This window comes from Sapajus apella, unplaced genomic scaffold, assembly GCF_009761245.1.
Source record: "Sapajus apella isolate SASKATOON/1434 unplaced genomic scaffold, GSC_monkey_1.0 scaffold10, whole genome shotgun sequence".
NCBI classification, from domain to species: domain Eukaryota; kingdom Metazoa; phylum Chordata; class Mammalia; order Primates; family Cebidae; genus Sapajus; species Sapajus apella.
This window is the reverse complement of record NW_022436950.1, coordinates 28896196-28920841: the sequence shown is the minus strand read 5'-3', so window position 1 is coordinate 28920841 and position 24646 is coordinate 28896196. Positions and strand designations below refer to the sequence as shown.

The 24646-nt window shown below is 34.8% G+C and overlaps 1 protein-coding gene across 2 annotated transcripts in view; it reads left to right on the top strand.

The window, feature by feature from the left end:
• Nucleotides 1–24646, top strand: part of CPS1 (carbamoyl-phosphate synthase 1) — a 151026-nt gene that overhangs the window by 6741 nt on the left and 119639 nt on the right. The window contains exon 1 of one of the 2 annotated variants that reach the window (XM_032278338.1): nucleotides 14992–15205. The exons of the other annotated variant lie outside the window; for it this stretch is intronic. The gene's annotated coding sequence lies outside the window, so the exon portion shown is untranslated. Of the gene's footprint in view, nucleotides 1–14991; nucleotides 15206–24646 lie in introns of those variants that run through there. 2 annotated transcript variants of the gene reach the window in all.

Genomic DNA, 24646 nt, shown 5'->3' with positions numbered 1-24646 from the left:
AAATCTTGTCATCAGATTAGTCTTCTCTGAGGCATCTCATGTTACCTATAGTAAATTGTAGCGAATTTAAACTTCTAACTATTTTCAACTTGTAGACTTTAAACATCTTATTAAAAGTGTAATATAATATCTTGGTAAGGGTTACCATTTTATTTCCATTGATAGGAAAGTGGATTCTGAAGGCAACTTGGTGACTTGCATAAAGGCATGGAGTGATTTAGCTAAAAGTTGGGAACAGTGATAAAATCCCTGTACAAAATGCCTTGTTCTATTGTTAAGTAATATAGTTTTTGATGAGTAGAGTTACTGAATGTTTCAAATAGATTAGACTCTTCTGATTTGGAAATGTATTCGTGGGAAATGCCAACAAGTTTTTTTCAATTCCATTTATTTTTATAATAATTTATACTTTTTCTTCTATCATCAACTATGAAAATAAAGTTATTCACTATTTTCTATCAATTTTTTTGTTATGTTGCAATAATAGCCAAACTACTGAGCATTGTATAGAATTCTGCTGATCACTTTACAAGAGAGAGATTTACATGAGATTCTTTTGGCTCTGGCTTGACATGAGGGGTGTTGCATTAGAGGACAGCTGAATTACACTACCTATCTTTTATTAAGTGTTTTCAACACTGTAAACTCATCCATAAAACAATGTGTTGGGATGGATGTAAACTATTTTCATTCCTTAGATAAAAAAGCTGAGGCTGAGGAAGGTTATATAGTTTAACCTAAGGTGGTACTTTTGAGTGGCAGTGATAAAGGCAGCTGTTAAACTGAGTTTAAGAAACCTTCTGCAGCATCGTAAATACTGTCTTTCCATTTATTTATGCTCCAACCTCCATTCATACTCTAGTTCTGTTATGTTTGTAGCTGGCAACCACCTACTTCAGGACAAACTGGAGAACTTGTTAAAAATAAAGATCCCCACCTCTAACTAGCAATTTCGATCCAGCAGATGTAGTGTGCCCCGACAATATGCATTTCTAATAATCATTCCTTGCAGTTGCTATGCACAATAAGCTTGGACAACAATTGCCTTAGTTAATATCAGAAAAATGTTCATGAGAAAGAAAACTTTAAAAAATCTTTATTCTTAAGTTTTGTTTAAATACTTTGACAAATTAATAATATTGCCCTAAAAACTCTTACCATGTAATCAGTTGAACAAAATTACAAGTTTTGAAAACTCTCCAGGACATGACTTAAAATTTCTGATCTCTAATACAGGAAAAATGATGACAGACGGCACAACTTGTGTGCAGGTTGAGAGATCATGGCCTTGGGGCTGAAAACCCTGGGGAATCAATTTTAGCCACAGAGGGCAAAGATGGGGAGAAAAAAGTACGAGCTCTGCAGAACAGATAATTCTCTGCTCAGTTTGTAATTTTGAACAGTACTCTTCTGCCAGCCGTTAGCTCCTGTGGTTTCTATTTAGCATCGTGTAATGGTCTCTCAATTGTCAAGTGATTTACTAGTTATTTTAGGATTTCTGTTTCTTTGGTAGTTATTATTCCATGCCTACTGAAAAACTGAACAATAAAAGTAATCAATTGGGAACATTTTAATGAGGCAATCTAACCCAAAGCTTTGCATTCAAGTGTTTGTTCAAATTTGAGGAGGTTATGCCTACCAGCTCTGTTTTACTTGGCCTACCCAAAGAGAAAAGACAAAACAGAGGAGAGAATTTCTGGTAACTTTGAGCTGCAGGAGTAAAGGTCGTTTATGGGGAGGAGTTAATAGTAGAATGCTCTTTGTACAGATGATGTGCTTAGATTATTTACAATCCACCACCAAAAAAGATTTGGAAACAAGATTATAATTTGCCCTTGATATGAGGTGAAACTTTAGCTAGGTTGTAGGATCTCCTGGGTGTTAAAATTTAGGTACACATGGATAGTCAAAATCGTATTTTTAATGTTTCTTTGTGTGGTAGATGGTTTTCCAGACTGCATTATTCTTGTGAGGTGAATACCTTGAGCATAGTTTTTTTCTATTTTTGCTGGAAAAATGTATACTCCCACATTAAATTAGTAGCTCAAGGTTTCTAAGTCAGTGAGAGTAAGATTTTCTGATTGGTTCACATGATACTTTATTCCAAGGATGTGGAGTACTGTGAACTCTGAAAATCCCACAATTCTTTGGTATTCTTTTAAAGTTAGGTCTCTGCTTAACACTACATTTCTGCATCATGGTTTTTATTTAGGGGCACTGGGGTGAAAGCTTAAGCATTTCACCTTTCCTGTAGTAAATTGCAGTGAATTTAAACTTCTATTTTCATAATAAGTGTTTCATTAGTCTTGACCAGATTACAAAGAACTATGAGGCATTTTGGAGCATATTTAAATAATTTTGGAGGGTTATAAGAGAGCTCCAAACGTTAAAGTGAAGCAACAAGGTCTGTGTCATTGCCAAATTTCAAGAGAAAAGGCTAATTAGTCTTTGACCTTGGAGCTATTTGGAAGGGGAATATGTTGCTTGGAACGTATTAGATCAAAAATTATTTTGAAGAGTAGAGAGAGAGAGAGAGCACCTGATAAACTACTAAATGAATGGCTTTATACTTAGCAGTTCTAAATTCCAAATTACTCTCTTGTTTTGAAACAGTCATATGTAAATGTGAGGTAACAGCAGATTTTTCTATTTCTCTGCTGTATCCTCTTAGGACTACGGTGATGACTAACAATGGAATAAGAATAGCAATAGCTGATAGCTATGTCTGTTTTTTTTTTTTTTTTTTTTTTTAATTAAAGTTTTTTAGGTCAAGAAAGATACGCAAATGCTTTAAATTTTCCTGTAGTGGTATATGTCCCAATGGTCAAAGTATTGAATTGCTCTATTAAATTAAATTGCTCTCTCAGTTTGAAATCTTTTTTAAAAAATCTTTGGTTTAGGAAATAACTATTTCTAAATAAACATATGTGTTTAGCAGTGAGTTTAGTGCCAATAAAACAGTTTCTTTTCACAGTGCCTTATATCTGGTAGGCAGATCTGCCAACTGGACAGAGAGCCAACCCATAGTCCAAATGGGAAATATTTTTAAAGTTTTGATAGGACACAGTACTCAGTTTTAAAGATCATACTCTTTGATTGTGATTGACCAGGTCTCCTAGGTTAAATAGGTCTTCAAGAAGGTGATCCTGCAAGAATTAACCTCAGTTATCAAGATAATGTGAGCACTGGACAATACCATGAGAACAAGGAGCCAATTAACTTGGGAAATGTGGGGAAGAGCAATGGTGAGAGGGGAGGAAAGTCACTTAACAGGTCTAAGATTTTCTTGGAGAGTAGTGTGACCATGAAGCACAGGGAATTGCCATCTGGAGAGGCTTGTCACTGTCTTCCCCATACTGCTTCATATGGATGAGTCGTGTGGACTCAAAGAAGACCATGGAAAGGGTTTCTCATTTTCTAAAGGGTTAAATATAGGTACAGTAATGGGTTGGGAGATCTGAAACCCCATGAATAGAGTCTTGAGATTGCAAAAATAACAACAATAACAACAGCAAGTAGTAGCTAATAGTTCCATAACATTATATGCTAGACAACGTTGCATTCACTCTGTCTGGAAATCACGCATTTAATCTTCACTACAACCTTATGACATAGATAATATCATTATTCTATTAATACAGATGGAAAACTGAGGTACAAAGAGGGTAATCAGGCAATTTTCCCAAGTTCACTCATTTAGTAAGTGCTGGAGCCAGAATATGAACCAAGAAGTCAGGCTCTGAGTCTGTGTTCTCAACTACGACCTTCACAAAGGATTGCATTTCCTAGAACATATTTGTACCAGTTAAGGCTGTGCATATCAAGATTCATTGGGCTATAAACAGTGGTAACATGTTTTTTATCTGACTCTGTGAAACAATAGAAACTCATATTTTCTGGAAACTAGTTACTTTAAATATTTCCTAGCTTTGTGACTTAGAGGCTTCTTGGATGATCTGCAACAGCTATTTCTGGAAGGAACCTGAAGGATCATGCACCAGACAGTGGCCTACCAGGAAGGATTAATCAAATAACCACTGATAAAACTGCAGGAGCAAGTTCATTTCAGAGTAATCAGAAATTATCTTTTGTTCCTCCATCTCTTCAAAGGAAAGCCGCTGAGAAACAGGGCAACCAACCGCTAGAACTCTCCACACTTGGTTTAATCAGACAGTGAATTGTTGAATTAAGCCTGTGTCCTTAGTTGCCCTTTGTTGGTTGCTCCTTGATTAGTCAACGTGTAATTTGAGTGATAGAGTCATGTTGGATGTTCCTGCCACATATTCTGATGAGTCAGCACTCTGTTGCTGCTGTCACACAGCTTCTTAAAAGGCGTCAAGAATTATTACCCTGTGGGGAAATAAGCAGTGTTTCAATGGCAAAGAGACTGCTTGCAAGGGGCTGCTCACGGACACACATGTTGCTTAGGCGTGCAGCCAGCCCTGCGGTGACTGATGGATGTTCTGCTCCCTTCTGGTGTATCTTCAGTTGTGCTGGGAAAGGGATGAAAGGCACCTTTGAAAGGGGAAGAACCATAGTAATCACTTCATCTCTCTTCGGCTTTATGCAAACTCACTCTGGAAAGACAAATGACTATCCACTCCTGTAACAACTCCTCAAAATCATCACTATATATTGCTGTAGGCCAGATTTGTACATTTCTAGGATTGTTCCACCGTGGCAGTTATTGACTGCAGTCTGTAGCATTGATTGCATGTTTTTGTTAACTTGAAAGTATCTTAGAAGGAATAGGCAGTAAATTCTGAAGAGGTCTCAGTGAATCTACTTGACATGGAAATATATAATTGATGAGGTATTGTAATGGGTTTAAAATTTACAGTTATAACTCATATATACAGAAATGAAACATTTTCTTTTTCTGTTACTGAACTTAACAATGTCAAGTCCCCAGTTGGCTGAAAACAGTTACTCTTGCTACTTCAATTTAATTTATTCACATCTAGTTTGTTCAGTCAAATTCTATATTCTCTTCCTGGCCCCTTCTTTGATTATCCTTATAGATGATCTAAGTTACCAGGTGGCTTATAGGTGATCCTGGCATGAGGGGAAGAGTGTCCTGTTTCTTGCGTCTTCTCTGGTCCTTGCTGGCTTTTGCTGAGACATAGCAGTTCTCTTCCAGCTTGTGGACCTCATGTGTAGCATCTGGTGTACTGGGTCTGCATGGGCCTGCCTAGCCTCTGGGCTGGATGTTCAGGCTCTGTACCTCATGCCCTAACTCTGGTTCTCTTTAGGTAGCAGGCCTGCTGAGCACTTCCCTGGCTTTCCTCGGGGGATGCTCAAGAACTTATGGCTGCTTTCTGTGCGGAAAGAAGACTCTGAAACTGTAGGAGGCTTCTTCAGGCTCATCTGCCTAAAACATTCCCCAGTTTCTGTGGTGGCCTTTCTGCCATGTCTGCCATGCTGCTTTTGTAACATGCTGAGTCAGGGGTTTTCCCAAAAGCTTGTGGTATTTTCTTGCTATGCTTGGAGAGCAGGTTTTAGTCATCTATTCCTGTCAGAATGATACAATAGACTCAGTCTGTCTTACCCAGTTCCCTTCCCAAACCCTCCACACATCAAAAGCTTTCTATCTACCTTTTAGTATTTAAAAAGCCTCATGTTTCATCCCTTCTTTAAGTTTTATACTATAAATACTATGCTGAGTCATTTGAGCTCTGGCTCACTGGAATCCACAAATCCTTTTTCTCACAATACCAGAAAGCCTAGCATTCCAGATTGGTCTCAGCTACTGACTTTAAAAAAGATTCAAAGATCAAAGTTGGTGAATGATAATGTGATTCTTTGAGGTATTTACCATCTCCTCTGGAAATAAGGAATTCTGGTGTTTGATTCAGCAGGTAAGGGAGGACACACAAGGACTTCTGGGGAAGAAAATACGTCTGTTAATATTTCAAAAATATTATCCCAGCTATAGCCCTTTATCTTTTTTAATACATGCACTTTTAAAAAAGTTTAGTCTCTTCTCCCTTTTTCCTTCTTTATTTTTTGATAATGACATTGGAATTTCCTCATTATTGGGTAAAGTTCTACGCAGCATAACTCCTGCTTTTCCAAGTCAGATTGCTGCCCACCTATTGACCATCTACAGTGAGCACCAACTATGAGAGAGGTGCTATTAGGATCTTCATTGCAGGGTGAGAAAACTTATGTGGAGAGATTACACACATCCAGATTCACTCAGCTCCTAAGTGACCAAGTTGGGATTCGTGCTCAGGTCTGTTGACATTATCCTGCCATTTCCAATGCAAGTCTATTTCAGAGTTATTGTACACATATTGAGTTAAATCTATCCTGAATAGGCTACATGGAGATTAAATAAAATGACTTTATGTATACACAATTTTTTAAAACTACAGACAATTCTTAACTTAAAGAGAAAATCAGTTCTCTAGTTACTAATAACCTCAATATTTTTTCTGGGTAGTTTAAAATACATGTATGTTGATTTAAGTAGTGTTTAGGTGCTTCTTTAGATATAAACCCCATGGATTGGTAATCCAAAATTTGCTAGTAGATCTTCAAAGAACACTGGAACTACAAATACCAACTGTGGATATTTACTGTCATAAATAACACTTTTGTAGAGAACACTTTAATTTGCCTGATAGATCTTACATTCATAAACAGAGAAATGAGAGTAAGGGATAAATAACATAAGAATAAATTGTTGGCTGGAAAACTTAAAAAAAATTTATATTACTCTTTAAAGTTAAATAATACAGGATAAATAAACATGAAGAGAAAGAAGCCCATGTGGTGATTTTAGTGTTTCACATGTTAGAAATATAATCATTTGAAAGTCACTGATGAATTTATATCATATTCATGAACACACCAGAAACCCAGAAAGATATAAAGACCACCGTTTCCTTCCTTAATAATACCAGATGCATTTTAATAGAAATTTCTTAAACTTTTGTACTTTGACATGCTGATAAGCTGCAGCATGATATTATATATTATCTAAAGATGAATTGTGGGTTTTGGATTTCTATTTCCTTAAATTATCAGCAGGTTCAGTTACAGTACATTGCTAAGGGGTTAATTTTCAAACCAATTCATGATGAGAAGGGCTAGTGATAAGAAAAGGGGCAAAACCCAGCTATAATTGGTAAAATTCTTTCCATGTGAATAATTTTTTTTTCTTTTGCATTTGCTGTGTGTTCTGGAGGAATGACAGTTGTGTAATTCAGTCTGGTTGGAGTGACAGGCATAGGGTTAGTAAAGGCTTTGTGTATGGATTGGTGCACTCTAGCATGAACTGCCATCCTCCTCCCGTGGTGTGTCTGCCACAGGTAAATAGCATAAGTAACAGTCTACCAAAACAGCCCTCTGAAATATTAAGCATTGACATACCTGAATGCTTTCCAGGTGTTACAGGTGTACTGTTCAACTACTGTTCAATTGCAACCTTAATCAAAAATGATAGCCTGATTCCACGGTGGATGTCTCATACCATCGATTTGTAGTAAGCCACCACATTTCCCTGAACAGTGTGGATTTTATATGAGAATTATAAAACAGCAATGATTATTTTAGGATCAGAGATGCTGTGATTCATCAGGTACTGTTGATGGATGATGCACTTGCTTAGTCTGGCCTTGCTCAGAGACTCAAGTAATTTGTTACACTACAAGACATGTGCTGTTTCCTCTTCCATACTACTTCCCAATACTACTAATTCTTTTAAGGCTAAAGAACAACACTGTGTTAGATAAAACTATAAGCTATATATGATATTAAATATATGTTTTGTATATATGTGTATATCCTTTGCTATACAGATAAGGTATCATGCTAAAACCATGTAATTCTTAACTGCATTTTTCTGGTAATTAGCAAGGGATTATCTTCCTGTAAAATATGGGTTCTTCAATCCTTCTGGTTTTGGGGAGCACAGAATGATTCATTATCTTTTCTACATTAGCCACTTTTGTTTGTTTGTGGCAGGATTTGAAATAGGAATACAGATTGTATGATTACAAAATGAAATTCAAAATTAATAAGATGCCATTTTCAGATTTTTTTATGTTGTTCCAATATGTTCTTCAAGTTTTAAAAGCCATTATAAACTTTATAAGGGCCTATTTTTTACCTATTATAATAAAGCCTGTATCCTTATTTCTTTCAATATTTATGCAGATACACACATAATTATAAGGCCACATTTGAAATGTTCTACATTTGTATATTACAGATCACATGAAATAGGTCCGAATGGAGGTCGGGCCTGAGATCTTCAAGAGAACTCAGGAAAACTAAATTTTGTATTAGCTAAACTTATTTAATATATTAAAATAATATGCTTATGCATTTTAATTTTAATAGTTTACTTCATTTTCTTTTTAAAATAGAAACGATCTTGTTTAAAATAGCAATCTCTGTATTTTTTTTTTTTTTGGTGATGACATTGATCCCTATTTAATTACTATTGCATAATTAAAAACTAGCCCTTTGACATCAGTGGGGATGGTAGGGCTATAGTGTGCAACTTATTAACTTTTAACATTATCCAATACATTTACTTGCATTTTGTTATAATTTCTGTATTGTAAACATATTGGAGATAAAGCAGAAAGTAAATATATATTATCATACTTATAGGTGACCATTTTTAGCTTCATACATTTTATCAAATTTCAGTAACATGAGTAGTGTACTGCCATATTCTCCATGTAAAAAAATTAAAATATTACAAATAAGGCTAAGATATTCCTATGGAAAAAAAATTCCCCTATCAGAGGAGAAATTTATTACTAATATGATAATACCCTTTCAGACCTTTTTCTAGTCACTTACAGATAAAAATTGTAGTACTGGTTGTTACATAGTATGTTTTATTGATATTTTACTGTGTATATTGTTATATAAATTGTTTTCCTCACTCACTGCTATGCCTTATAATTCTTTTTATTTAGGCTTCATGACTAATTCATAAGGGAACCTCAAGAAGATCAGTTAGGTGCTTCACTTTCCACATATGTAAAATAGGAATAGCAACAGAATCTGCCTCATAGGACTGCTGAAGTGTGACAAGGAGAACACCTGTGAAGCACTCAGAAAAGAGCCTGTGATATAATAAATGCCGTGTCAGTATTTGCTCTTATTCTCAGTGTATAGAGATCTACTTTGATCTTTTCATCTGCTGCAAGGTATTCCACAAATTGGCATACTGTGTTTTGTAATAATCTGTATTGATTATATTCAAGCAAGATTTGGAATTATCCACAGTAGGCTCAAATGTGCAAAATAGTACCTTATTTAATTTATTTTTTAAATAACTGATCTCATCTGTTTCACCTACCAAGAACTAAACTTGAGTCTACTCTGGTAAATTTTGTCTTGAGTCCAATGCTGCAGTCTAAATACTCCATTTAGGTATTTGTATTTAGTACTCCAGATACTCTTGTCCTTGTTTGGTTGACTTGCTCCATTTTTCCAAGTTTCACCTGCTTTTCCTGTTCCTCTTGAAGATGGCCTCTGGTTGTTTGTTTACATGATTTGATGGTGCAGAAGGAAAGAGTGCTCAAATCGATGTAGTATCCTCTGAGTCCTCCTTGACATCTGCAGAGCACCTGAGCTGGTCTGCTCTCTGTGCTGATTCCACCTGCTCTTTGGAGTGTTATGGGGTCCAGTCATGTGTCCCTTGACTGTAATGACCTGCCTGCAGTGATTTTCTACTTTGTCACCAGGCTTCTTAATTCTTCCAGTATTCTCAGAACCTCTGTGTTGTCACAGTGAGACTTGGGTTATTTTGAGTCCCCAGTTTCCAGGCCCTGAATGCCATGGGCTCTGTCTCAGGAATATGTATCTGCTGGCCTGCTGCTGTTATTTCTGCTGCATTACTCCTTTACTTCCTTAAAGAGTGGTCCTGGATCAGGGGTTGAAAGTAGATGAGGAAAGGACGCTGATCTGACTTCTGTGTTTCCATTCTTCTTCCTATCACTTCACCAGATGTGAAAAATGCATATATAATCTGAATCCTCTAGATTGAGTTATAAGGTAAAGCAGTATAAGAATTTAAAGAACTCCCTCTCCCTGATTAAATCAACTTGTTAAGACTATGTTCTTACTGCAAAATCCCATTGCCTTGCCAGAAGATAAATATTAACTTTTTCTTTCTCTTTTCCTGTTTTCCTGTCGTAATAATTCCAAACTACCCAAAAGAAATAGGTGAGTTTGTAGGGAAGGTCAGTAAAAAAATTTTCAAAAGATAAAAGAATATTCATGCATTTAAATGTTATTCCCACTGGTTCACTTATGCTGCAATGAATATCTATATTTCTATGTATGTATCTATCACTTTGTGCACATGTTTTAGTATTTCTGAGTTACATTATGAAAAATATAATTGCTATAAGGTATGCACATTTTATATTTCACTGAATAATGACAAGTTGTGCTACAAAGTGACTAGACCGATTTATACTCTTGAGTCACTAAGATAATTCTTTACTAACGCCAGTCATTTTACACAACTCATTCTATTTAAATTCTATCAACAAACCTCATAGCAGGTGTATTCCCATTTTTTACCTGAAGAAACTGAGGTTCAGAGTTAAAGCAACTTGCTCAAGGTCACACAAACAGTAAGTGGGTAATGTCGAGCCTTTTCAAATAAAATATAGAAGCCTACTATTTTATTGTTCCAGTCTAGAAATATGCCTCTGTTTATAATATTGACTACTTTGTATTATTTTAAACTTTATAATATTGACTACTATTATTTTCTTCACATCCTAGTTAATAATCTAGGAACAAATGGAAAATGATATCACGAAATGGAGAAACGATGTTGTTCCTTAGTTGGCTTAGTTTAAACGCCTATTTAATGGTCAACAGCAAGTAGTTGATCCATCTTTTTGACTCATAGTCATTAGTTACACAAGAAAAGCAGAACAAAACCCAGCTGGATGGAGGGCTGGGTATACAAGCAGCTTTCACACTAGGAATTGTGAAGCCTGAGGCATAGCTCCAAGACTCAGATCATCAGGGGTGCACTCTGTCCAGAGGGACATGTGTTTCTGAACACACCTAATATTACAAGCATCACCTAATATTACAAGCATTGTTACTGAGACTGATAGAAGTGAATCTCTCAGGTCAGAAAACAGAAGAGCTCTTTTAGTTGAGTTGTGATATTTGAGTCTCTCTGTCTGAATTTCTTGCCTGGCCAATCAAACTGTCCTTCCAGACCAAGTTGTTGGATAATGAAATGCATATACTGTAGCTGGAGAGTGCTGTCCTATTTGCAGCACTGGCTTCAGCCCGAGGCGCATCTCTGGCTGCTCCTTTCTATCTATAAGTTAAAGCAATGGCCTCGGCAAGCAGTACACTCTGTACAGCAGCTGCAACTCGTTATCGGCTTTGTCCAGAATAACAAACAGAACAAACACATTTTGCAAGGGCTTTTTCCCCCTCTTATGTAGAGAAGGAGGAATTAAGCAATCAGTGAAATGCTGATTGATCATTTGTGCTGACTTTAGAGAAGTCCAAGGCCACATTAGTACTATTAAGCCCTAAAAAACAAAGCAAAAGGAATATGTTCTTAGAACTTTATTTAAACCAATATTTCTGTGATGTGAAGTACATTTCCCCCCAAGGAAAAAATGGGACGATATTTGCATTTCACTTAGTACACTTTACTCATCCAGATTGCTTTGTAATATAATGATGGTTAAATATTTTTGGAAAGATAATTGGTGTTTTTTGGCAGATTTTGGTGGACCATGGAGTACCAGTGTTGTGTGAACCAAAGGTATGATACAGAGCAACTTTAGTAAACCATCCCACTCTATGCTTCCCCTTTGACTTCAGTACAACTGCTGTGGCCACTTCTAGACCAATCTTAGCAGAAACCGTACCACCTTCAAAATTCCAACATCTATTTTCCCTCCTCCTTTATTTTTTGATCTCATAAACTCAAGTATTCTTAGTGTAACAATTCTTTGAGCATTCTTTCTTATCTAGCTTGAAATCTAGGCTCTACCATTATGATAATTCTTTTCTAGATACTCTCAACTTTCACACCCCAATTTCTAACTGGCCTGGCAAAACTCAAACCCTTAGTGAAAAATCCTCCATCTCTATGCTGCACCCTTGTATTTAAAAATGGCTGAAGAAAACCATGGACATCAACATTCTGATGTAACTGAAAATTCATGGTCACTGATCTCAAGTAGGAACCCAAGACTACTGGCTTTTCTACTGTGGTTCTCTAACGACAGCATGATCTTACTCTTCACAGAAATTAGTTTAAACGCTCCAACCTTCAGTTGAAAAGCATACATCTTGCTTTATTAGAAAGTAAAAACCATCAATGGGTCATGCTCCCATCTGCATACCACCAAATCAACAAACCTTCAGCAAGAGAAGGGATATTTCATGCATCTCCTCCTGCCCTCCTGTTAAAAGGGTACAAATGTCACCCCTCCTATCAAAACCCAATCCTTCTTCATGCTCTTCAGATGCCGTCTTGTCTTCCTTAAAGTCTGCACTTTTTGGTTATTCTCTTTCAAGCAAATTTACCTCTCCTTTTCAGGTAGAGCAGGCTCATCAGCCTACAAATGTGTCCTGGTCACCTTTCATCAAAAAATTAAAAATAACATAAAAACAACTAATAAAACCCTTCTTGGCTTCACATTCTCATCCAGTTTCTATTCTTTTACTTAACTGCTTTTCTTCTCGGGTTTTGTCTATTTTTTAACGTCCTAGTCACTCTCTGATTTACTTCAGTTTGACTTCTACCTCCATCGCTGGAGTAAATTCAGTACGTGGTTTCAAGTATATTCAAGCCTTAACCTGATCCACAGGGAAGGTTCTGGAGCATGAGCAACATGGCAGAGTTGTTCACTCTTAAGGTAAAGGAGTTTGGCTTCTCATGCTCTAAAATGGATTAAAGCAACACTTCTCAATTGGGTTGAGTCCCTGGGAAAGGTTTCAGGTGTGAGCAGTTAGCAACCATCACCCACAGTGGCTGTGAGAGGGGGGCACTGGCTCTGTAAAGAGGATCTAGGCAGTGCACCCAAATAGGTCTCCCATAGTTGGCTTCCTACATGGGCTCACTTTGCATGCAGTGCATTTCTATACAGCAACCAATCTTTTTTGCAACATTAATAAAATAATTTCACTTTCCATGTTAAAATCCTTCAACGACTTCCAATTGCACTACGAATGGCAAATCAATACCTTAACATGCCCTAACCAACATCTACAGGGTCTAGGTCTGATTGCCTTTCAGATCTCTCCTGATAATCCTCCCTGCTTTGCTCAATATCCTTCTGTCTCACCAATCATTTCCTGGAAGATGTCACCAATTTCCCGCTCAAAGCCCTCACATACGATGTTCCTTCTGGCTGCGGTGCTTTTCCTCCCACATGATCCATTTGATTAATATGCATCGCTCATATCTCAGTTTCCTTGGACTGTTTCTAAGCACCCAATCGAAATTTTGTTCCCCACTATTATTTTCTAGCAGAACAGTCTACTTTTATTCCTGTAGAGTTTGTAATCATATATTGTAATAAAATTTATAATTATATATTTTGAGATTGATTACTAAGCTGTCTTAATATACTGACAGCTCCAATTCATTTATGTTTCTTTAGCATATCCCATGAGGTTTGGGACTATGTCATTTCATTTCACCATTGCCTAATGGGGTATCTGGTATGTAATAAAAGATACTCATCTTATTGAATCGATGAATAAATAAATGCATAAATGATGAATAAATTACATACACAAAATTAGGAGGTCAAGAAAAAAATCACTTCCTTATCCACACCAACTTATTCCTTAACAATTCTACTAAGGTTATTAACATTGGAACATTAGAAGTTTAATCAAATTTGTGTTCCTCTGGTGCTTTCTTCTGGGATCATAGGGCTTGATGGATATTCTCTCATTAGCTCATACACATCCTTGTCATTTCTGTGGCACTGACTTGCACAGTTTTTAGGGAAACTGGGAAATAGAAAGATTAATAGACTTGGCTTTGGATAGAATGAGGTTATGACAGAGCCAGGGATAGAGTTTGCTTCTGCTTCTTTACTAGCTTAGCATGCTGCACACTTGTTAGTAGTTAAAGAAAACATATTAAGAATCAACCCATGTCAGTAGGTCTGTAATACTGGAAACTTCTTTCTGAAATGTGTTACTGTAAATATTCTTCCTCTGCACACAGCTCACTTGATGAGATACACCTCTAGGCTAAGAACCCTTCTTGATGATTAATCCTACTCCGTTTTCTTATGAGAAAATGATGCACACAAAGGTTAAATAACTCAGCCACTGTAATAGAATGAATTCATGTCACAGCTCAGCTCTGAGGCTTCTAGTTGATCTGTACAAACATGTAGCTGTTTTCCATCTTCATTTTAAGAGTGTTTTATACATTTAATATTAAAACTCCTAATTCTGCTCATTGCTGAGCTTAACTCTTTACATAACATTTATATATGTAAATATTACTTGAAGTAGCTTTAAAGCCACAAATTATTTTCAATTGGGTTTAATTAGAGTTTTCCTCATACTAGTTTGAGAGGGTAGCTATTCCTTGACTGTCTTTTCCTTCAGGCTTGAAATATAAATGCAGATAAGATTTGGAGAAGATTTCTGCAGGTTAATTTACACTGGGGTATGGCATTCTGAAGTATAATACAATAGGCATGTAAAAATGGTTGTTATATTTAGTCTTAAAACTTAAGACATTTGGGGTATGTATTTACTGAGGAAACACATTAATTTTGAGAATTTTTTATCGAGTCCAAGTGTCTAGTACATTTTTTTTCTCCTCATACTAATTCTAAGTCAGGTGATCTGACAAGGCCTCTCATCCTATTGGTATTACAGTATGACCTGTCTCCTGAACTTTGAAGCCATTTCTTTTCTTCAGAGGAGATAAGAAAACATGTCTTATCTTAGGTCTGGAAGAAACAGAGTCCAGTATCAAGGTGGCGGAGTAGTTATTTTCCCAGACGTAGCACAGGGTTTTTCAAGCCTGAAGAAAAAGATTAATCTCCTTAAAACAGGGCTTTGTTGACTTGGGCCTGGTCATGGCAATCCTGTTTCCAGCCATCCTGTGCATAAGCTCTAACAGTCAGAAGTTTGTTTGCTTTCATTTTGATGTGGCTCATCTTTTCTTAGCTGCTCATATTCAAGCTTTGGAAAAGAAGGAACGGTGGTGAGCTGAGCAATTAATTGGACTCTGATAAAGGAGTTCTTGAGAAATTTTATTATTCCTGAATTTTAAGCCCTTATAACTTTAATATAACTTTGGTATGAGCCTTTACATTTTTCTCTGTGTTTTTGTAATTATATTGTAGCATACTTCTTGGGAGTGGCAGTAGCAATACATTATAAATGTATGAATTTATAAGTTATAGATTTATAATTTCATAGGTTTTTGAGGTTTAGTTTTAAGACAAAATTTTTATGTATTTATAGCATTTAATATTAATTTAAATTCATTCTGAGATGTGTGTTATCATGCTTTTATCTTTTACATGTTATTAGAAAGCATTTGGTTTTTTAAAAATATGTTAAGGTGAGATTTCACAATTTGTACCTTGTCTTTGTAGTCACATGTGTAGAGGATATTTTACTCTAGTTAATTTGTTCGATGTTGATCATCAGATCTTTCAGCCAATAATGGCTGGGGAAAAAACTTGATTCTTTTTGTTCTCTTGAGAAATTGTTGGATCTAAAGTGATTCCTAGGGTGTGGATCAACTCCTATGATATGAAAGATGGCATGGAGGCTTTTTATTTTGTGTAGTGCATTAATAGGTGATCACATTTCATCCTGGGAGAGCTGCTGGAGAGGAATATCGATTTAGCCTGTTACGGTTGAGTCTTTGGGGTCTTGAGCTTCTTAGATTTTTAATTCTTTTTGTTATTCTTTATTGTTCAGTCTTGAGGGTAGAAAATATATGTTGTTGTCCACTTCTAAAAATAAACCTGAAAGGCTTCTCACGAGGGAGCTTTTGAGGGACGAGCCTGTGCTCTGGTCTTATTTTTATTCTCACGATCTAGCACCATGCTTGGCATGTAAAAGGGCTTTAATAAGTGTCCATAGAAGGAACTGAAGAATTAATTATTACTTATGAACTATGAGAGGTCATGGTTGTTACTCTTGCTAATTTGTTGATATTAAACAGAGACAGTGAAGATACTAATTTAGATTACACAACATGAATGAAGCAAACGAAAGCCTAAAGCTTTGGAAAAATGAATATATTATATTTTTAGCTTCGCACTGTAGTTAAGCAATGTGGAGCTATTTAATGATTTCAACCAGGAGGATATCAATGTGTGAAATAAGAATATGCAGATAGTATATTAATTGCATGATACAAACAAGATATACATAAAGTTCACTAAAACAGTATGATTTCATATGGATTTGAAGGATTGATAGGATATAGACAAATTGTGATAACATTGATCTAACAAATATTTAATTTTAGATTTCTTCATCAGATAAAATATTGTATCATTTTATGTTGGCTAAGTTATTTGCAGACTATTTAAATTAATTATTCCTTATAGTTTTTCTCTGTCAATGCCATTTAATAAAGAGAAAACTTTAGCAGACAGAAGTTTTATGATCTTTGGCACTATTGGTTGTGTGTTAAGCCACAGTAAGATTCAGTTACATATTTTATTGTATTATAATTACAATTTCTTCTTTGATTCCATTTTTATCTATACTCTCTTTCGCATCCTAAATATTTTCTTTGGAGAAATGTGTGGGGCAAAACAAGGAAAAGAAGAGAAAAAAGTAGTCAGAGATTGGGAGTACTGAGACACTTTGGACTCCAGCCAGCTGCCATCACTGAGGTGGTAAAAGAACACCATAGTATAACTGGATGCTTCCATTGGCCCGTCCCTGCTAGCAGTCAGGCTGGACTTTCAGTGTTGAAGAGCCATCTTCGCCTGTTACTAGCTCTGCCCCACACTGTTGTGTTTGCCTAAGAGCTGAACAAAAAAATTTGCATACCTATCAATCCCAAGGTCTAAAAATAGCAGCTAAAAAAATGGTGCTGAATCAATATATCTGCTATTTGAATTTTTTAGTTAGTTAACATGATAAACTTTTATTTAAAAGTCAACATTATTTTAAAAAGCACTTCCTTTTAAAATAACTGATTTTTATTGAAATTAATTCTGGTTTCTAAGCAGAGTTAGCTGCAAAGACAGTTTATAAAAATACAGAAAATTCAGAATTTAACTTGGGATTATTAAAAGTTTATTTTCTTTTTTTTTTCCCCATTTATTTATTTTATTGCATTTTAGGTTTGGGGGTACATGTGAAGAACATGCAAATTGTTGCATAGGTACACACATGGCAGTGTGATTTGCTGCCTTCCTCTCATATTTCAGTCTTCTATAATATTTCAATTTGTTTAAAATATTATCAAGACAAATATTGATTTACCTTCTCAATAATTTTTTTTCATTTTTCTTACTCTGTATGTTAAAAGTGAACAAAGATGAAAGAATTATATAGTCTAGTGGATAGCAATAGTCTTGGTATAGTATTCACAGGATGATCATCAGAAGTGTATTGATTTTCATGCTGATAAAAATTGTATTCCTGAAAGAACCTTAATTGAAGGTATCAATAATTTTTATTAGGTTTTAAGTCTTTTAACCTTATCATATGAATAGAAAAAAATTATGTTTAATAAAAAGTCATTTACTTAAAGTATTTTTATTTGTCATTTATTTAAAGGTTTATCAGTGAATCTGTTTACATGGAAAATGTGCAATTTTATTTGCAAATTTGGAACACTACATATATTTGAGAGAAGTCTTAGTTTCTCTTGGGACTGGCAATATTTTATAACTGGGCCTTCATATTCCTATGTGATAGCCCTGGTCCCTGAAAATCCTACGGCTATCTTTGTTGCAAGTGTATATGAATTATAACAAGAGAATGTTGATTAATCAAGTTCTAATTAACCTTTTAAATTTATAGAAAAACAGACATAGACAAATAAATTTTTGGGGGTCAAGGTATTTAATAATTTGAAGAATGCAGTTATTTTTAGCACAAATATTATTCTAATGTGAAAAGAATTTCCTTTTCCAAGTTATATATTTTATGCCATTCAGAGTAACTAATATAGTACTAATAATACTTTTTCTATCATGTACTTTTGTTTCTCTCATTTGTCTTACATTTTAAGTCTAACCATTATTTCACAAAATTTCTGTCATTACTCCTTGACCTCAACTTCTAATCTGGCAATTAATTTTTATATGCAAATTTTTGAAATCTTGACATAGTTTTTAACTTCCTCATACCGAGTCCATTGTTTTTTTTAGTTTACAAGTTGTTTAAGAATGCTCTTTTGAAATCAATTCCCTAATGCAGGATAAATTAGCACAACATTACATATTTTTCTTACTATCAACTGAGAATGATCTTGATAAGGGCAAGTATAGGTTAAGAATAAACGACATCAAATAAACAATACCAGAATAAGATATTTAATTCTTCGACACTCAAAGGCATGTCGGGTATTGAAATCCAAGTATGCACTTTTGACTAGTTGTTAGTAGTTTATAGAATTCAAGGGTTGGGGTTGGCTTCCTTTTCTCTTTCTTTCTCTTCTTCATCCCCTTCTTCATCTCCTTCTTGTTCTTTTTGTTTTTTCTCCTCTCCAGATCATTAATCTTTTCCCAAAAAAATTTAGCTAACATAAAATAAAAAAGGCACTCCTGTCCTTCGACTCAACTTAGAAATCTACAAATCTAGAGGAACAAATTGCTCTGTGATCCGTTTCTGGGGAATTGCAATGAAGTTTTAGGGAAGATAGAACTTAATGTTTGTGAAAGCACTGGTTTGATTTCCAGGAGGGTGAAAATACATCTTCCTGAACCACATTCTGCTGAAAATAGGAGGCCATGGAAGAAATCAGGTTTAATATACGAAATTTACTATAAAAGGGGGTGGAGTAGGAATGTGCGTAGGTGACCTGTTCTCTACGTCATTCCGATGTAAACTGCTGGCCCTTACTTCATGAAGTCGGTAACTTCAAGACATGTTGCACAACATGCTTTTCTGTGATCCTCAAATATGTTTCATTTAAAGAGGGTCCAGTACTGTCCTGGCACATGATCTGGATTGTCATAGATAACCACCCATCTCACAGCTAGGGTTGCTCTTTAGAATCTTGCAAAATCTTCTGTTTACTCCTGACAAAAGTTAAGAAAACAAGCCCATCAGAGCTGTTTGTTCTGTTCAGCATGTTAGAAGATGGTTTTGTTGCAATGATAATAATTGTGCAAAGAAGCCTGATGATGATTTTTTTTTACCTTTTCTTAAAAGTATTTTGCCATTTAGAATGAACATTGCCTAATGACTTAGCCATTTTATTTTGTAAAATTTATATTGTAGGCATATTTAGACCAAGTTTTAAGAACATGCTTCAGCCGAGATTAAGTGTTGAGTTTGATTTGTATAATTGTTAGTTTCTTTACTAGTTGTTACATCATTTACAAAATTATTTCTATTTGAAATGCAGTAATTTTTAAGAACTTAAGAATAATGAGATGATCTTGGCTTACTTAGATATTTGGTTTTTGTATCTATAAAACAAAGGAATTAGAAAATAATTCTGAACTTTTCATCCAGCTATATAAAACTATCTAGGCAATACATTTACTAGATTTACAATTTTCTACAAAAAATCTTTCAGCAAAAAGTAATCCTATTTCCTGATATACAGTGTCTGATACATAGAAACTACTCAATACATAATTCCTGAATTGATTGTTCTTTTAGCAATCCTAGATTTCATTTCTGAACAATCGTAAACATTTAATGGCATGAAATTACCCAGATTCCATGGTTCTGGAATATATAACTTCAAGCAATAAGATGTAAGGTAGAAAAATATAAGATATCCTTTGCTATTTTAGGTAAGTCCACCTGAATCAGTCTGCCAGCTAGAAACGTGTCTCCCAGGTGAATTAGTTTTATTATTAGGTGAATTACTGAAAAATTAACAGCTTTATTTCCATATTACCTTATCATTTTTATTTAATTTAAAACATAATAAATCAGAGAAGTTGTGGTTACTTTCTTCTGTCTCATTGTTCGATTTTTACTGAAGTTATATTTTATTGGTTTTCAGGAAATGTAAATATTGCTAAGAATCAGAAATCCAGCCTTAGCTACCTCCACACTCATATATTCTTCCTATCAAATTGAATCTTAACCAGGTCATTCTTTTCCAGTTCATTCCATGCTGTTGCCCCTGTTTTCTCCAGATATAATTGACATGCTCCAAGTACTCCAAGAGTACAGACATTGGCTAAGACTTGATTTCTGGTCTTGGCTTTGCAACTTGCTAGCTGTGTGACCTTGGACAAGCTACTTAATTCTTGGAGACTCATCATTATTGTCTATATAATAGGGATAGCATTAGCTTATTTCACAGATTGCTTCTAAAATTAGCAAGAAAGACAAACAAATGCCTAGCTCAGGGATCAACAAGTGGCAAGTACCTCAACTTTCAGGAAGGATTATACTTATCATCGCTGGAGCCAATCAGACAGATTTATTTAAATACCTATTTTCACTTACTGGCATAATAGCAAGTGGTATATATATTTATATATCTCTCTATATAGATGCAGATAATAGGCTAATATTTTGTGGTTTAACTTACAATGTTTTAACTTCTATTGTGGGGTCTTTATTTATTACTCAAGAATGTGTGTGTGTGTGTGTGTGTGTGTGTGTATATATATATATTTATTTATTTATTTATTTTCAGGAAGATTGAAAGACTGCTTAGGACTCCTATGTGACATGATTTTCAATTTAATAGCTCATGATCAAAATTCCATTTTTAGAATCTTTATTCAATATTTAGCTTTTTAAGTGAACTTTGAGTTTCTTTTCTTAAATTCCACTCTAAGTTCTGTCTTCTATATTTGGATTTTTAAATTACAGCTTAAAATGACAAACTTTGGGCCTCTTGCTATGCTTTATAATTGCTATATATGCCTTTTGGCTCATTTCCATATAAATCAATCCTCTACAACTTTCTTTTATTTACTGCTTGTTTTTCTTTCTCTTGTTGGACTAACTTACATGTGATCTCCCTTTGGTTGCACTTTGTGTTTGGCATGTCTTCAATTTTCAAGTCACTGAATTCTGAATCAACGTTCTTAGACATTTCCCACTGTTCTTCTCATTTCACAAATATAGAAGAAGCTTGGCTAATTCACTGGGCAATCCACTCTGTCCTTTTACATTTGCAATAACTCATTTATATACATTCTCTAGCAAAAGTGTATGCACATAACATTGGCCTAGAATATATAGTCCTAGAATATATATATATATATATTTCATTCTAATAAATTTTGCCTTTATTTCTTGTTCAAAATGCTTCCATGACTACCATGAACACTATTTGTGTATGAAGGCTGACCGTTTTAAGGCATATAAAGTCTCCCATGTTCTTGAGTTAACATCTAACATGTCTACTTGGTCTGGCAGTAGTGTCTTTTTTAAGCAGAGATTAGTATGACAGGATTCACTCTTTATAAACATATGCTCCTTGTACTAACTTGTTCTCCTTAAGGTGTTTGCAAATGGGGTCTTATGAATGATAGATTTTTTTGTTGTTGTTATTCTGGAATAAATCACATGTGCCTTGAGCTTTAATATGTGAAGTCAATTTTACAAGGGCTCTTTTCCAGCTTCATTTTTCACCTTCTTTTGTATCAGTCTAGCCTTTATGTTATCAAATGTTAGATTGATAAGCATATTCATCATAATTGCTTCCTCACTTTCTATTCCTCAAAATGCCAATTGGATCTTAATGAACATGTTTTACTTGATTGGATTTCCAAGAACATTTGGTTATTTTAAACCCCCATCATCTAACAACCTGATATCTGTCTATTGTCATTATCAATCCTTGACATATTGGAAAGGTTTTCAAATAACTTTAAGTCTTCTTCCTGGACAAACTTTGAGGAATCCTCCTACCAGCTTGTCCTTGTTTCTGTGACAGGAGAAAGTGTGTGCATTTTATGTGGGTACAATCTACACCACTTTCCCTCAGAGATGCCTTCTTCATCTATATCTTTACTTGTAAATTGTGTTCCTTGTTATGACACTTAGGCCAATAAAAATCATAGAACTGAATCTAATTACTTCCACTTTTTACATTCTATTTTCACACATTCCTAGTTAAACACAAAACAGTAGAACTTTAGGGAGTTATTGCACTTCCTTTTACTCTGAACTTGTTTGATCTTCAGTCACACCTTACTCCTTGCTTTAATTTATCTCTTCAAAAATAGATGTTATAGAATTACTGATTGCCAGTTTTTTCATGACTCCTAAGCATTCTTATTTCCTTTCATTCTTAACTGACATAATTTTATTTGTTCTTGCTTAAATAATTATCACTGATCAGGCAGGAATTAAAAACACAGGAATCCATTCATTCAGTTCATTTTCCAGAAGCATCTCTTGCATGCTTGCTGTGTTAGAGACTTTTTGATAAATGCACCAACTTCTTAGAGTTGTTTCTGATTCATTACTTAGAAAGACATACTTCAAGAGGGCAGTTGGCAGTCTCTGTACCTTTGAAGAAGGAATTACTAACACCCTTATTTTTTCTTCATTTCAAACCCTGAGGCCTTTATTCTCTAAGACATCCTGTTCTAATTTTTTTTCAATCTGTAGCAGGTCTTCCCTTGCTTATGTCAGTGGCCTGTCTAAATGAAGAGGATACTGGAAATCAGTACATACATAGACTGTCAGTGTTTCTTTATGTTTCCTTTAAAGATGTTTTCATAATGATTAATATAAATGAATTAATGGGAACAAAAATGTAAACAGTAGTTGATAAAAGAATAGTTCCAATTAAAAACATACCGTGAAATATTCAGCTTCACGAGTGATTTAAAATAGAAATGAAAGCAAAATGCTATCTTTTGCAGCAGAGCAAATAAAATAAAAGATAATACCTAATGTTGGTGAGGACATTTTTAAAGGGACACCCATATATTGTACTGATATGTAGGTGAGTACACTCTCTTTGGAGAGAAATCTGTAAATATTAATCAAAGATGGCAAGATTGACTTATATTGTAGCAGCAAGCAATGAAAATGGAATGTTTTGTAGCTATTTCAATTAAGGTTTTAAAAAAACTTTGTAATAACATCAAAATACTTTTAACATAGTATTACCTCCAAAAAGCATTATGCAAGTTGATGACAGTTTTCAAACTATGTCCTGAGCATTGACACAAATGCTAGAAGATAATACTTTAGTGTTAAAAGAGATTATGTTTGTAGGGTGGGTTATCTATTATTCTGTATTTCCAAATTTCTTTAAATATCAAGTGAAAATAAACACAACCTTGTACTTGATATTTTAACATTTTCAATACCAGATATGTCAATGAAGAATTCGTAAAATAAAGTGCCCTGAGGGATTTCACAGGCTGAATGCTTCTATTTTTTAAAATGTATTAATAGAAAAGATGACTAAATCTATATAAAATATTTTCCTTTTTTCAGTGACTGCCTCATCAGTTTAGAAAACCCTTGATGACCTGGCTCACAAAGAATATAGTTTCAAGTGCACAGGGTCCCCAGCCTGATGTGTGTGCATGCATTCATGCCTGTCACTCTGCTCAGCTGCGTGCAGACAGCTTATATGAAGAAGGACTGCGTACATATGGTTAGAGAAGAAAGTCATTCCAAACAGAAAAATGCTTTAAAAAAATATGTCATGAAAGTATAATATTTTCACTAAATTTTTTCATGTCTGACTTTAACATTCCCTAACAACCAACCAATAGTTATAGCCTCAGCTCCTTTGATCTGTCCTAATGTAAACCCCTTCACTAATGTAATGTATTTTTTTCCAGTTTGGTTATAGATTTCAGTCTAGTCTGAACACTCAAATATGAAACTAGCCACTATTTTATTTATTGGTTGCTCCAATCTCCAAGATGATTGTGGAATGACAAGGGATGGATTTTCCATCTCTCTAATTCAGAATATTTAACCAAATTTTCTGCATCCTCCTTCATTCTGATGACTAAAAACATGGACCAGAAAAAAACAAAAACAAAATATATACTATTATCTGCATCCAGGATCCTTTACTGATAAAAATGAAAGCCCATTAAAACTCTCATGCCCACATTTCTCTCTAGACTTCAGAGTAGGAGAATTCTATCCTAGAATTGTTGACATTTCTCTAGAAAAACATGTTTAATTCATCATGCTTTGTGGTCAACTATTATAAATGATGATTATGTCTTTTCTTTGGTCAAGGTCTGGACTCCTAAGTACTTCCACTGTCATATTTGATTAAAATATAAGTGATGAAGGGAGGAAATATAGTATTCATTGCATGGGTGCCTCGGGATGATGGGACTGTGACTGATTTAAATTTATTTTGCATCCTAAAAAGTTTCCATAATGAGGATTGAGTTTATATCATTTTTTAAATTAAGGAAAGACAACCCTAACTATGCATACATTCTCTCTCTCTCTGTCTCCCTCTCTCTCTCTCTCTCTCTCTCTCTCTCACACACACACACACACACACACACACACACACACAAACAAA